This window comes from Mycteria americana, chromosome 2, assembly GCF_035582795.1.
Source record: "Mycteria americana isolate JAX WOST 10 ecotype Jacksonville Zoo and Gardens chromosome 2, USCA_MyAme_1.0, whole genome shotgun sequence".
In the NCBI taxonomy this organism is placed as follows: domain Eukaryota; kingdom Metazoa; phylum Chordata; class Aves; order Ciconiiformes; family Ciconiidae; genus Mycteria; species Mycteria americana.
The window spans coordinates 10,866,227-10,881,008 of NC_134366.1; the positions used below are offsets into that span (position 1 = coordinate 10,866,227).

Here is a 14,782-nt window from a genome sequence, read left to right on the forward strand (position 1 = left end):
TTCTTTTTTTCTTTCTTTTTTTTTTTTTTGGTGCCACTCTGGCAAGATGGAAGCGGAGGGCAGAACAATGACGGAAAGCCAAAAATAAAATCAAGCAAGGACAGCAAGGAAAACCTAAAGATCATTTGCATGACAATACAGCAAAGAAGCCCGCAACGTTTCTTCCTGAAAAGACTTTCCTCCGTAAAAAAAGAAAAAACCAACCACACAGTGCCAACCAAAGGAGGTCCAAACTTTTCCCCCTCCCGTCCCGGTTCTCCAAATAACACACGAAATTAGGAAGGAGCAGCGTGCTGCGACCAGCCACGGGACAGCGGCGGAGCCCGGTTAAACAAATCACGGCAGGGACTGCTGAGAGCCTGTGCGGGGCCGGTGCGGGGCCGCGCTGTGCCCGGCGCTGCGCACCCCTGACTCCGAGTTACAGCCGCTTCTCCGCGCAGGTGCCCGGGGCAGCACCGGCCCTTACAACGAAACGGACCCCGCAGTCTTCCCCGTCTCCCCCAAATTACAGCACGCCGCCGACAAACACGCTGCGGGGGCACCCCCGAAGCATCTGCTCGCGGAGTGCGAGGGGGGGGCTGCCGGCTGGAGGTGACAGGTCCTTGGGAGGCCCCTTCAGCCCCCCCCGCCCCCGAAGCGCCCTCCCGCCTCCCTCTCCCCATTGTTTCCCATTGCCCCTACGGCTGGGGATGGCAGGCAGGGCAGAGCTGGCCCTCCTCTGACCGCGGGGGGGGGGCACCCTCCCTTCCCCTTCCCCTTCCCCTTCCCCTTCCCCTTCCCCTTCCCCTTCCCCTTCCCCTTCCCCTTCCCCTTCCCCTTCCCCTTCCTCTTTCCCTCCGCAGCCCCCGCCGCCGCCCCTGTGCCCCAGCCTCTCCCGGCTCGGGCGGCGGCAGCCCCTGCGAGCCCCCCCGGGCAAAACCCTCCTGAGCCGAGAGAAGCAAATCAGGGAGGGGAGCTGCTCCCCCGAGGGGACCTCCCGCCCGGCCCGCTCCCCCGCCGCGGGGCGGCCCCGGTCCCGGCCCCGCGCAAGTGCGGAGGGGCCGGCGTGCGGGGCTGGGACGGGATGGACGGGGCGGGCCGGGCCGCCCCCTTCCCCACAGCCCCGCCGCACCGGCAGCCGTCGGGGGCACGGCCCGCTGCAGCCCGCCCGGCCCCGGCGGCCTTTGCCTTCCCGGCGGGAGCGGGCGGCTCGGGCTCCCCGCGGCTTTCCCGGTGACACTGCAGCAACCCCGTTTTCCTTTTTTTCCCTTCTTTTTTTTCTTCTCCCCCACCCCCCGGCTCTCCGACAGGCGCCTTGGCAAGCACACGGGCCTGTCGGGGAAGCCAAGGACGGGCGAGGGCAGCCTGGATCCCCGAAGCACCCCCCGCCCCGCCCCGCCCCGCCCCGCCCCGTCCCGCCGGGACACTTCACTTCAACCTGCAGGACAGCACCAAAAGTGTCATCACCGTCCACTGTACTGGGTCGTTCTGCCCTGTTCAGAAAGGGCAGAGCAGTTGTGCCCTAGGCTCGCCCCCGATAACCGTACGCACACCCCGACCCTTCCCATTTCGGATTGAGGAAGGTGCTGTTTACACCAACACCATTTTTGACGCTAAGGTGTCCAGGGAGAAGAGGTACTCCTTGTCTCCCACCTGGCTTCTGCTCACGGAAAATCCTTCACGTTCCCACAGATTAACACAAACTTGGCTTCTCCAAACATTTAATCAGCTACATTTTTAGTGCACGGTACCAACTTACTACTTCGTCAGTCTGTCAGCCTGATAGCACGCTTCTCCGTCCAATATTATCCTGCCCCGGGAAGAGCCATAGCATACATCATTTGCTCACTAACCTGTATTACTTAAGTTGAAAGATAAATGAACCCGCCAAGAGATTTCATTAAAAGGACACGTGTGTTTGCATATTGATCCTCCTAATGAACTGTCTGAAACTGATAAATACTTCCATTAGCTTTGTAGTTTGTATTTCTTATTTACAAATATATTCATTATCATTTCCCGGGCAAATATTGCATCTTTTCAGAACTGTCAGGTGCTGAACAGGTTAAACATGAAATCGACTGGCCAAGTGTCACAAGACAGCAAAATACTATTTAAAATACATGTTTTTTCAGAACAGTGAAATTTTGAGAAATTTGTAGTGAAATTTAAAATACTTTTCATTTTAATGTACTTTTCATTACTTTCATCACGTGCTAAATCCAGCCTTTGAAGGGATGGCAAATATCTGTGAGGGTTATGTCACAGGAAAGAAATTATTTAAACATAGATTATTTAATGTGCTATTCATTAAAAACGTAGGATGTGTTGCCAGATAGAAGAAATAATTTTCAATAGTTTACTAATTTAAAACTCAAAAACTGTTTTTAAAGTTTGCATAGTACAGTTACTCACAGCCCTTATTTGTGGATCGGCTTACTGGTACTTGATCAAACCTCATTTTCAATGGAGTAACTTACATTTAGGTGATCTAAATACATTTTCTCATATGATTTAATGCATTTGTAAATGGGAAACCAAAAAAACCCTGACATCAGCAGCATTTCATTATAGAATTTCTAGAAAGTTTCATGCCTTTTTCTTGGAAAACATTTGAAATCGAAAGTAAAAATGGCTTTGAGACAGTTTCTCTGGCTTTAGTGCATCTAAAATACCAGTATTTTGAAGATTCGCATTAACATTCATCCAAATTCAAGAGCTGTATTTGAACTACGCCTAAACTCAAAATATTCTGAATCTTGCAATTTCAATGGGAATGATGCTGAAAGATATTTCCAGTTTACACAGAACAAAACTCTTGTCTGAGAACCAGCGATGTTTGTCAGGACTCCCTAAAAATCTGTTCTTCATAACTGGGTGCTGAAAACCACACTGACCTTTTTGTCTTGATTTCTGACTACAGATCTGTCTGCAGGTTTAAGTTTAGTCACTTCTTTCTGCAAATGCATGCACAATATATAGCATGAAATAGATTTTCATTCTTTTAAAGGATGTGTGATAAAGCTAAACCACCATTTAATCTCATTTGTTGCTTTGTTTAAAAGTTTTATCTAACATCCTTTGGAGCCTTGCTCCTTAAATACAAATCCAGGTATGTTGCAGAGGATTTTCTGTCCGCGAGGATCTTAAGATCACAGTTGAATTTCCTTCACTCCTATGAGCAAAAAGGTTTTTCCAAATATTAAGTTCCTATACACATTTTTTTCGAATTACCTTTACTTTAGGAATACATGTATTAAGAAAGGGATGGAGCCCCAGGTCTTGAAACCACCACACCTTTCTTATTTATAAACCCCACACCTAGGACCATAATTTGAAAATGGACTTAGCAGTATTTTAACCACTAGACTTCACTGAGTTTTATGTCTTATCTTCCCATGCTCATCTGTGAAGAGCAACACCAGACACTTTCTACTTCCAAGTAAATTCTAGAGCTCTCAGCTTTATTAAGAAAATGATTTCATTCTGGCTAAGATTTGAATCTAATTAATCTGTCTTGCATTTTAAAAATGATAACTACATTCAAGCTGCATACTATTCTTCAGAGACAGCTTAAAATATTAATTAAGTAAAGAGTGCATTTTCTATTTATTTTAATTACATTAATACAGTTTCAATAAATAAAATAGTTCTATGCTTCATCAAATCAAACAAACTTGAATGCAAATTTTTCTATTGATTAGTTCTCTGTTCACATTGGCCCTTTTGACTGTTTATTTTTAAATAGGAAAGAGATGCAGAAATGTTTGGGGGTTCCCATTAGTGAAATGAGGTCCAACTGTCTGAAAAGGTCAGCTCAGCCTTCTAGGAGGCTGATATAGCCCTGTAAAAGTGGCATTCTGATAGCGTATTGCTTATAAAGGTAATCAGTGATATAAAACTGGATGTCTTTATAAACAATTTTAAACAAATGAAGATTTTCTTTTATTACATTTTTCCAGGTAAATTCAAAAAACCTATTAGATCTCTCTGAGCCACTTGCCTGTGGTGCTTACTGATCCACAGACAAAATATTACAAGACAACTGGATGAATTGTGGTTTTAATATTCAATTTAATTAAAGCTGACATGTTCTAGATTTGCAGGTGAACCTCTTTCTTGAGATAAACCACAGGACAAGACAGAGGCAGCCTTGTTAGTAGTTATGTCAAAAAAAAAGTGTCATTTTACCTCATTCAGTAACAATTCTGTCCTTCAAATATTTGAGCAGCAGCATCAGCTGAAGGAAAACTAAATATTGAAGAAAAAGTTTCAAAATACCTCGGGAGTCACAGCAGGTGGTTTGAAACATGTCCTTTATACCTTTCAGAACAGTTTGAATCTCTTTGTAATTTAGGGCCCAATCCTGCCCACCTCATTCTGAGAAATTCATTATAAATCAACAGAACTAATCAGAATAGCAACCGGAACACTATAGTAAATGTTTTCAGGGTCAGGCTTTATGTAAATCAATATTTCACAGAAAATACTTGCAATATTGAAACCTTAATTGCATTGTGATTAGGTTTATACTCACAGAATATAGATAAAAATATTAATTTGAGTTTTAACATGAGACTAAATACTGTTATCATGGAAGCCTGATTAAGAAGCTTCTATAAAAATGCCAATTTAAAACCTGTTTATGGTAAAACATTATGAGAAATGCATGATTTTACACTGTGATCTTGTTATAACAAAACGTGGCCATCATTGAAATGCTGAACTTATTTTACGCATCAATACTGTACGTGCCAATAATTCAGAGAACTGTTAGGCATCAGTTTTCTCTACTGTAACATCAGCAGATTAGTTTTGTTAAAGTGCTATTTTAATATTGTCGTGAAAAGGATATTTATTTCTTCTTTCCTGGGATGAAAACAAACTAGTAGAGTTTACATGTGAAAAAGTATTTTCAGAATAGTAGCCAGTGCTGCAAATCTGTATGAGATCTGAAATCAAGATGTGTTTTTTCTGCCTTTGACACAAATATTACTCTTTCTATCTTATCTTCTAACACTGGTAGCCTCAGGACAAACATAGATTACATTAGAAAATTGTCCTTCATTATATTGATCGAAATTCACTTCCAACCTACCTGAATCTGATGTTAGAACATTTTTATTAGTTTTAAATTGTTTGCATTATAAATTTAAAATAACAAAATGCTTTTATAAATAGTTTAAAGTTCTAAAGCAGATGGTTTACAAAGTTCTTACGTGCTTCGTACAGTCCCATTGAGTTTCTTTTTACACCGACCTTCCATTTCTGACTGCAGAGAAAGACCACCTTTGTGGAAAACATAGCAATGCCTTTTACGAAAACATATTAAGACAGCATTTAAAATGTTGTTTTAACGTTTTAAAACTTCTGACAAAGTTTTAACAAATGTCAGAATTACAGAGCACTGTCAGACCACCTGAAGTTCATGCACCGGTAGTACTCCGCCTTATTTAAGATTTCTAGTTGGTGCTACCATTGCTTTAGGGTCCCTGATAAGGGTCTTGCTTTTATGTTGTGACACATAGAAAGGGTGGAAGGCTGAACAGCGTTAGCGATATCACCAGTAATATTGGTCCTGGAGCTGGGCTTTAACTGATAATTTGGCAAAGATGCCAGACACCCAGTAAAATCCTTCTTACACTTTCATTATATCTAATAAAGACACCACGCCCACTCCCACCCCAATTCTTTATTTTAGAAAGCAATTTGCCAGGGTTTTCCTCTTCTTTTTCTCTTCCTACTGAAGAAATGACAAAATGCCCCTTGACTGGAAGCAGGCCCTTGGTCAGTAAAGCGAGTAGGCACTATGTGCATGGCATTTTTAATATAACTAGGTTCCTGAAAGTATGAACGCTTATCAAAAAGAGAAAGAAGACCCTGACACTTATAGGAAGGAGGATAGAGACTAGATAACTTTCAGAAAGTCCCTTTCCTTCTCTGAGTCATACAAGCATTCAAGTACATTGAAAAATTTTGCCTTTTCTGGCTATAGAAACAGGAAGGTGACTACATCGGTTTATGCAACCACAAGCTATAAAACCTAGATAAATAATTACGTGTGACAGCATGCTAAAATGAATGTATCACCCAGTCATTTTAAAAATACGTGCTTTAAATTTATGCCTTCAGATTACATATGAAATCAGAAAGATTGTTGAAAAAGTACTTATCCTATGCTTTGCATTTTGCATGTAATGAAGCATGCATATAGACGCTCATTAGATTTTTTCAATTAATTTCAAAACAAAGTTTTTCTAAGTATAGATATGATATTCCATTTAAAGCAGTAAGACTTTAGAGTCACTGTTATATTGATACAGGTATGTCAATTTACACTAAATGTGGGTATGGTCTGGAAGCTTTTACCTGTACTCAGACACTTGGTGTTTGAAGTAATTATTACAGAAGTCTCATTTTTTTAAATGGAAGAAGAGGAGCAACAGTGCTGATTTATACCAACAGAAGCTTTCACCCTTAAACAGTGGTCTTAAAAGTGGCACCGAGAGCTACATCCACATGCCTGTCACTGGATTCCCATAACTTCATCAGAGTTCTGGAAGGGCAAAGAATGAAGGGGTCATGCCAGAGCTTGATAAGATGCACACTGACAAGCCTCTCATGCAAAGCTAATTGCAGAGGGAAAGTCAGAGCTTCTGAAAAGATCTTCTGTTTATCACTTTTTTGTGATTTGCTCAGGCTTTTGAAAGAATATACCTTCTTGCCTCTTCCCTCCTTTTAATCGCTCACTCTGTGTATGATAACTTTGTTCAAAAAGTTTTTCAGTAGATCTCAAAGATTTCTCTTAATTCAATATCAAATTTTAAATTGTCGGTAATACTCATGATACAGCCCTTTCAAACGCAGAGCTCAGGGAAATTTAGGAGTTCACCGTCTCAAACTACGTATAGAATTTCATTTTCCACAATGAATTAGATGATACTCTGCAACTTATGCGTTACATTTCCTTGTGAATTCAAGGAGAAACAGTACTTATGGAAAAACTTCCTCTCTGGAAGTCCTTCCAGCCCCCCTCTGATCCTGTCCTCAGAGCTCCTGAAGGCACCGTGGAGATCTCAGGATGGACTTTAGGCACACCCAGGGAAGAGCTGCAGGTTTGGTGCTTGGATCGATCGCTTTGTGCATGAAAGTGTAACTCTCCCCCGAGCACCTCAGAGGCCAGGAAAAGAGTGCCACGGTCAAAGCTTACACCTTTTCCTACTACCTAGCCTTGCTTGTAGGACAGAAGCACACTAGGGCCTGACTTCACAGGAGAAAGGCAACTATGCCTTAAAGTATTGCATTGTTTAAAACGTAAATGTACTGAAAGTTTTTAGAGTTATAACTATGATTAATAGAAACATTCTGCTGTTCGGCTCTTCGAGCAAATGGAGATGCTGTCGAGAAAAGGACGTGCGAAGGCATTCTTTAAGGTCTTCATTTTCCTATGTCATTATCTCTAACTCACTGTTTTTAACAGTTTTGTTCCTTTAGCTAAGTTAAGCCTTGGGATTGATCATCCTGTCTTTTGTTTCACTAAGCCAAACATTTGATCTGGCACTACTGGGGACTACTTTGCTGTAACCCCACTACCTATGTTCCCTGATACACGCTTGTGCCTTTCACCCTGCTTTCATGCTTCCAAAAACCCAAGTCAAGTCCGTGAAGCACAGAAAGTCCTTTAGGTCCCTAGTTAAGGGCTTAAGTGAGGTGCAACTGGTCCCTTGGTCTCCTGCTGGTCTAAAAAGGCTCATAACAAATATAATTTCTTTTCCTTTATGTTCAGTATATTCATTACTCTACTGTTGATCACAATTAAAAATCAGCTGAAACAAATACCATCTCTTTAGAAAAGTTACCATAGAAACAACACCAGAGAATTCCCTTTAAAAATGTCAAGATTTCCCTCACATTTAAATACAGACTCCCAGGCATTACTCATGCACCATTAAAAACTGCAACATATCCAGTGAGTCATTAGTTTAAAAATATATCCATAAACATACACTCTTTCAAAGATAGAGATGTTTTTGTCTCAGTAAATATGTATCACGACATAAGCCAACTTTTGATTTTATCTCGTTCTGTTTTACATCCCCAGAGAAAATTTGAACACTGTTGTCTCTTGTTCAAACACCTGATTGAGGAAGGAGAGAACAAAAATCAAGAGTGACAAAACACACAGAATGTGAGAAATACCAGCAAAAGCTAGTCAGAAAGGAAGAATGACTTTGAATACATATTTACATGGTAGTAGACAAGATGAATGGGAAGAAAAATGCCTGAAATGAGACACAGTGCAGACATTCTCCACACACAGAGAGAATTTTAATGTTGTATCTTAAAATAAGAAATTTTTAAATTGAGAAATTTCCTAATTTAAACTAATCAAGGCTATGGTACTGTGCTATATCAGTTAATTTCCATTTATTTGTGCCAATCTGTAGTATAACATTAGTCTCACATACTTTTCTACTCCATCCTTCTTCCGTGGCATCACTGGCAAACTCTGACAGATTTTGGCAGAGTAGAAGAAGGTCCATCTGCATAAGACACTTTGATCATATGGAAGCAGAAGAAAATATGCTGGAGTCAAAGTGGAAGGTGCTCCGCAAGTAATAATAATGCAAATTTAAAGAAAATTCAGCACTGGTCACAAAGAAAGCCGATAAATAGTTTATTCATAAACTCTTGCATATTTAGAGGAGATAATAATATAAAGGCATTGTGCCTTCCCTTTGCATTACTGGCTCTGCTGTAGATAAATAGCATGGCTGAATGGAACCAGATTAATGATAATAAAGACAGTTTTCTCATTTTCTTTGTAGTAGAGCCAACCTGAAAATGAGGAAAAACAACAAAATTGAACTAATTTTTTTTTTCTGCAGGCTCTTATAGAAATGTTTTATTTCTTTCATTTTCTTAATGCAAGGAGTCTTAGAAATTCACTTCTGAATTTTTAGTGGTAGAAGTCCTCCCATTCCTGCTTAGTTCTATTTCCTCCTTTTTTATCCTTCTTCCGCCATTTTTCCCTCCTGTTTGTCACTTACTCAAAGAGAGAAATAAACATGGAAGGATATATATAAGAAAAACAATAAATCCAGTTTAAAAAAAAAGCCAAACAAACTTATTTTTCTTTCTTCCAATACTCAGTTTCTGCTGAGTATTTAAATTTGCAAAAATGCTGCAAACATTTCCCATATTAAAGATAAATCTCAAATAAAAATTTTATGAAATTTTTTAGCCACTTATCAACGCATATAATCACCATACTCTGATGGTTACAATATACCTTTAGTTTTTTGCTGTCAGAATTGTGTCTTCTGTTCCCTCTTCAACTGAATGACATGGAAAAAGAAGAATAAACCCAAGGAATGAAACTGAGATTATGTGAAGGTGAGGAGAGGTGCGGTATTAGGGCAGATGTATGTAGAAGACAACAATAGAAAAACATATTCTGGAAGTGCGACTAAATTTTAAATTAACTTTCAGGTTTTGATGATAAATTTCTTGCCAATCAGAAAGATAAACACTGGTAGTATTTTTCCTCCTAAAACCAGGCAGGGCAGTGCATAGTACAGCTCTAACTGAGGTATCTTTGATATCTTGCTTCTGATTTAATTTCTTACTATTTCTAAAAAGAAAGAGCAGGTTTTGGAAATATTTAGATAGCATTTTTCACCAGCTCTGATCTCATGAAGAGTGATATTCCCACATTTAGCCCAAATTGTGCCCCAGCCACACTGATGAAAGGCTTTGCTCAACAGGCACCTAGCAAGAGGCAGAAGCATACCATTGCCAGCAAGGAGTGCAGGGAAAGGTTTAGATATGAAACACAGGCATATCGTGGCAAGTTTTCAGCTGGAAGTTGATTTTAAATCTTTGGTAATTATGTTTATTGCCACAGAAGGAGTTTCACAAGAAACAGGTCTGTTTGTTTCAAAACTGAGTTGTTCAACGTTGTCTGGATCGGCAAAACACATTTTTTGGTTTATAGACTCAGTGCCATAACATTACATGGTGCCCATGAGAGCGGGACTTTGCATTTGGATATCAAAGGTAGATGATTAATGTTCTGAAGCTGCGCTGGCAGAGAGCTCCCTGCTGACCACACATCTGAGCATGGGCTATTTTTACGTGAAGTGTGAGATTTGCTAAAAGGAGGTGCTAGTTTCTTCAGTAGACCTCCTCACCTTGTTTCTTCAGCAGGATGTATTTCCTTTCTCTGTTATGAGAATTTCTCCATCTGCACCTCATCATTCATCTGCCTTTAGATAGGAACAAATACGAAATGGGACCAACACAAAGGCCTGAGGTTCAGCCCTGAGGCCCCTTCTGCACTGTCCTGTAGCTTTGCCATGTGTAAGTAACACAGCTCACGCTAAAATCATGACACAAATCTCTATACCACTTCTCTGGTCTTCTCTCTGAAAGACAAGTTGCTGGAGCTGTAACAGTTTACGCTGGGGAAGGTCTGTCCTCATCTATTTTTATTCAAACATATGAATCACACTTCCATGCACCATAGCTAGAAATAAAACAGTAGTCCACCTCAAAGCTTTAAATTACTTAGGGCTTAATTAAGAGTATGATAGAACAGATATGAAATTTAAGATGCAGTCAGTGGGTAAATTAATGTAGACACAAGCTCATGTGTCTGCTCTATACTTCAGTCTGGTAGTTTCATGCAGAACAAATTTCCCACTCATTTTTCCCCCTAGACATAACATAGAGTAGTGTAATAACTATGATTAACATTATATGAAAATTAAACAATTTTGAAATGGCAGGGTTTGGAAACATGACTGTCATACGTATGACAAAGAAAAAGGATATCTTTCTAATCAGTTTATCTTATACATGGATGAGGGTTGGATCTTGGCCCACTCCAGTTGCTTCATGACACTCTGCAGTTTTCAGGCAACTGCGGGGCCAGGTAGGCAGGTCCCCGAGCACGCTCCTGCATCAGAGGCAGAAGAGTGGCTGTGTATTGATTCCTCCCAGCCTCTATAGAAGGGCCACTCCTTCAGGATAGGAATACAACACGATTGCATTAAAACAAGAACATCGAACTTCTTTTTAGAGAGCCCCCTTACACTTTTAAGTAAGCTGATGCTAGGTGAGTGGCCCCTCAAAAGAGGAAATGTCTCAGAAAGACGACCAAAGCTCTCCTGTCTTATCCATGTGGGATGACCTATGAATCCTGCACACTCTTCCCAAGTTTGAGCATTCATCCGCATGGAAACAAGAGATGGAATAAGGTTGCAAATTACTTCTCATCCCAGCCATTTGATCTGGTACTTTTTTCAAGAGGAATCCTCATTAAAATTGGGCTATTTTACAAGAAATTTCCCCGTTGCACTTGGTTGCCTGCAATAAATGCACAGTTGGGCTAAAATGCAGCATATTATCCCATTTCCTTGGTAGCACTTTGGTTTTGCCAAAGCGTTTACTCCATAGACCAGGTTCCTTCAGCTGATGGAGCAGTTGAGGGGAGATGCTTAGGAACAAGCTCTGTCTCTTTGCTCTAGTATCAGACCAGTTTCTAATTTCTCTTTGCAGTCTCCATTCTGTCTCACCACTTAAATCTTTGAAACAACTTCTCCATACCACTTTGGATTTTAAAAGGCAATTCACCTGCCTGAAGGATAATGAGGAGAAAACCAAACAAACAGATCATCAAGATCATTATTTATTTTTAAGCTGCTTCCTTTCTGTGGGTTTCCCACAGAGCTCTGATTTTTGCTCTCTGTTGCTGTGTAGAAGAGAGTTTAAGGAGAAGACTATAGATCTGAGACTAAGAAGGCTCTGTTGCTTTACGCCCTATTACAACACTAAATGAAGAGACCCAAAAGTTTGGCTTTAGTCCTGGTTGTGTAAGTGTCACTGATGACATGTGGTAAGAAGGGGAAGAGAATTTCTTAAGAGTGTATTAACAAAATACAGTTTTGATTGCAACTTGTTAACACATTTAACAAAATGGATGTTAAACAAAATAAACTCTACATTTGGCCAGAGAGCTGGACCTCATTGTAATCAAGAGCTAGAGAACAAGAATGCTATAAATTGCTTTCCAGTGACTGAGAAAGGGAATAAATCCAAAGTCCTTTTTACGGGAGAAGAAATCAGGCGACTGTACTATTTCACAGTTGCAGTGTATGGTTTAGGGCTACACTTACAAACCATAATTTTCAAGGGTGAGCTCCCTGAATGGAGGAAACAGGCTGAGCGACCGTGTCCCTCAGCTGCACGCTAAGGAAACGTGCCCGGACCGACAGCGTTGCTACCTCGGCTGCCGTCGCTCCCCTGCCTCAGCAGGTCACTGCTAATGGCAGGACTGAAGAGCGATGCTGCGCCTCCCCTCCTGCGTGCTCAGAGCTGGGGGCACTCCTTCCTTCCCGCTCCCTTATGGCGTTTGGACGCGGGAGGGCTCCTTAGATATTTGAGCTGTGCCTTTTTGCAGGAGAGAGAAGGTTGCTGGAAGCAGCCATGATGCTGCTCGGAGGGAGGGGGGGTCACGACTTCCAGGAACTCGCACACCTGAGGTTAACACGGCGCTGAACAGGGCAGGCAGCAGGGCTGAAGGCAGGGCTGCAGCCTCCAGCTTGCTCCTTCTCCCTGCACATCGAGGCGCTTGGAGCAGAGAAGCAAAGGATCACCTCGGCGCCATCCTCCGTGCCTCTCAAAGACGCTCTCAGCATCTAGCTCTCAGACCTAGAATTGACTTTTTGTCGCATGCTAAGGCTCATGCATTGCAAAACTGGGTAAGGGTGGAGCGGGGAGAGCTTGGGCCCGACTGGTAGCCAGCCTGTGCCTTAGCACATCTGCAAGCTCTCACACACAGAAGTGGCCATTCCTGAGCGCCGGAGCCCATCACCACCTCCCTGCAGAAACATTGCATGACCGCCATGGGGCAAGCAGGCCAGCCAGGCTTACTTGCAGAGAGACCTGACGTGGATGACACAAATAATTGCAGGTGGTGGAGTTATACAAGTTGCTATTTTATGATAAATGCCCAGATTCAGAGCGGGTGCTGTGCTCTCAGCTGCTGCAGACAAGCTTTCCCAAAGCAGAGCGTGTCCTGGGGCAAAGCCCAGGTCCCCGGGCGCTGGCTGGAGCCAGGCTGCCCTCACCAGGCTAGATCTGCACGTGACCACTGAAGAAATCAAACCCAAGTGCTACAAGACCTTCATAATCATAGAGAGATGTGTATAACGACAGGCAATAACTGAAGGAGAGAGAAGTGAGGGCAGTTGGATTGCAATTTTGGATGCAGGCACTTCTCACTGCCGGCTTCTAAATCCTGCACTGAATTTAGCCCCAGATTTGAGGGGCAGCAGCTGCTTTATGCATTTTTCCTCAGTGTATCAGCTCTCAAACTTCTAAGAGCAGGGACATTCATCATCTACAAAACTGCTGGATTATTTATCATTGAAGAAAATCAAGCACTCTTACTCATACATTAATTTAAAATATTAATATGAATCTATTTGTCAGCAATGCTCTAAATGGTTATGAAGTATGTGTGGTGCAGCAGATTTTACTTACAGGAACACCAAGGCATGCCTTAACATCTCTTTTGCTGAAATTCAGCTATAAACTCTGTGACTAAGATGTGCCTTGACTTTAACACCTCTCCAGCAGCTTGCTGCTTTTCTTTATTAAGAAGGATCCCAGCAGAGTATTTTTTCTTGTTATAGATCACTTTTTGCCCCTTACAGTAGAAAATGTGTGCTCACAGTAATTTCTATATACCAGATTATTATTATTATTTTCTGTGATGATCAGATCTGAACAACTTGTCCTGGCAGAATGATTTATGCATCTCATTTCAATAAGAATAGGGCTCAATTTGATTTTAAAGGAAAGACGGGATTTTTTTTTTAACCAACCGAAGTAAAAAGGATTACAGAGACCTCTGGAAAAATAAAAGATGCAAACATTTTATTTATTTCCTTACATTTGCCTAATAAGATAGTCAGCACAACAACAACAACAGCAAAAGGTTTATTTTAAAGCCTAGAGGATTTTTAACGCAGTTGGTATCGTAGGCTTTTAGTGGTAGGTATAGGCTAGAGCTGCTAGCTGGGAGGATTTGGGCAGATGGGAGGGGGATTGTGGATTTTATGGGCTGATTGGGCCACGGGGAGGAGAAATCAAGATGCCTGTCTAGGGGCAGGCCAAGACACCTTCATGGAAAGCCCTGTTCATCCTCTTACAGCTGGTCACACATGGAAAATCACATTGGCATAAAACCGTCTCACAAGCTGGACCAATAAATCCGTAACTGGGGTTGGTATCAGTGCACCTACTCCAGGTGAGGGGGACAACTAAAAACTTCCTCAACAGCAGATTCCCAATGCCACCTACAGGGCTTAGCAGCCCTCTCTGAATCCTCCAAAGTGCCCATCCCCAAATTAAACAATGTATTTTCAACATATAATACTCTCCTTTTCAAACTGCAGTACTTTGGGGGTATATAAAGGGGCAGACAGAGATAAGAGGATGGGTGGGAAGAGGACAGGGTGATCTCCATCTTCAGACTCACGCCAGATCTCGTCAGAGCAGCATACAAAGCCTTCCAGAGCTAACAATGACAGCAAAGCGCTTTGCTCTACAGATTTCCGTACATTTTTGGACCTTGGGAAAGTGACGTGATAAGTGGGCAGAGAGTTCCTAGTTTTCTTTCCATGTCTGTCCAAGACGTTTGGTATAATCTTTTGCAAGTCATTACATTTATCAGTTCCTGAGTTTTCTTATTTGTAAAATGGACATAGCAGAACTTCAGTCCCTCACAAGGCTG

General features: G+C 41.8%; 1 protein-coding gene across 1 annotated transcript in view; it reads right to left on the reverse strand.

The window, feature by feature from the left end:
- PTPRN2 (protein tyrosine phosphatase receptor type N2) overlaps positions 1-14,782 on the reverse strand; it is a 679,248-nt gene that overhangs the window by 118,386 nt on the left and 546,080 nt on the right.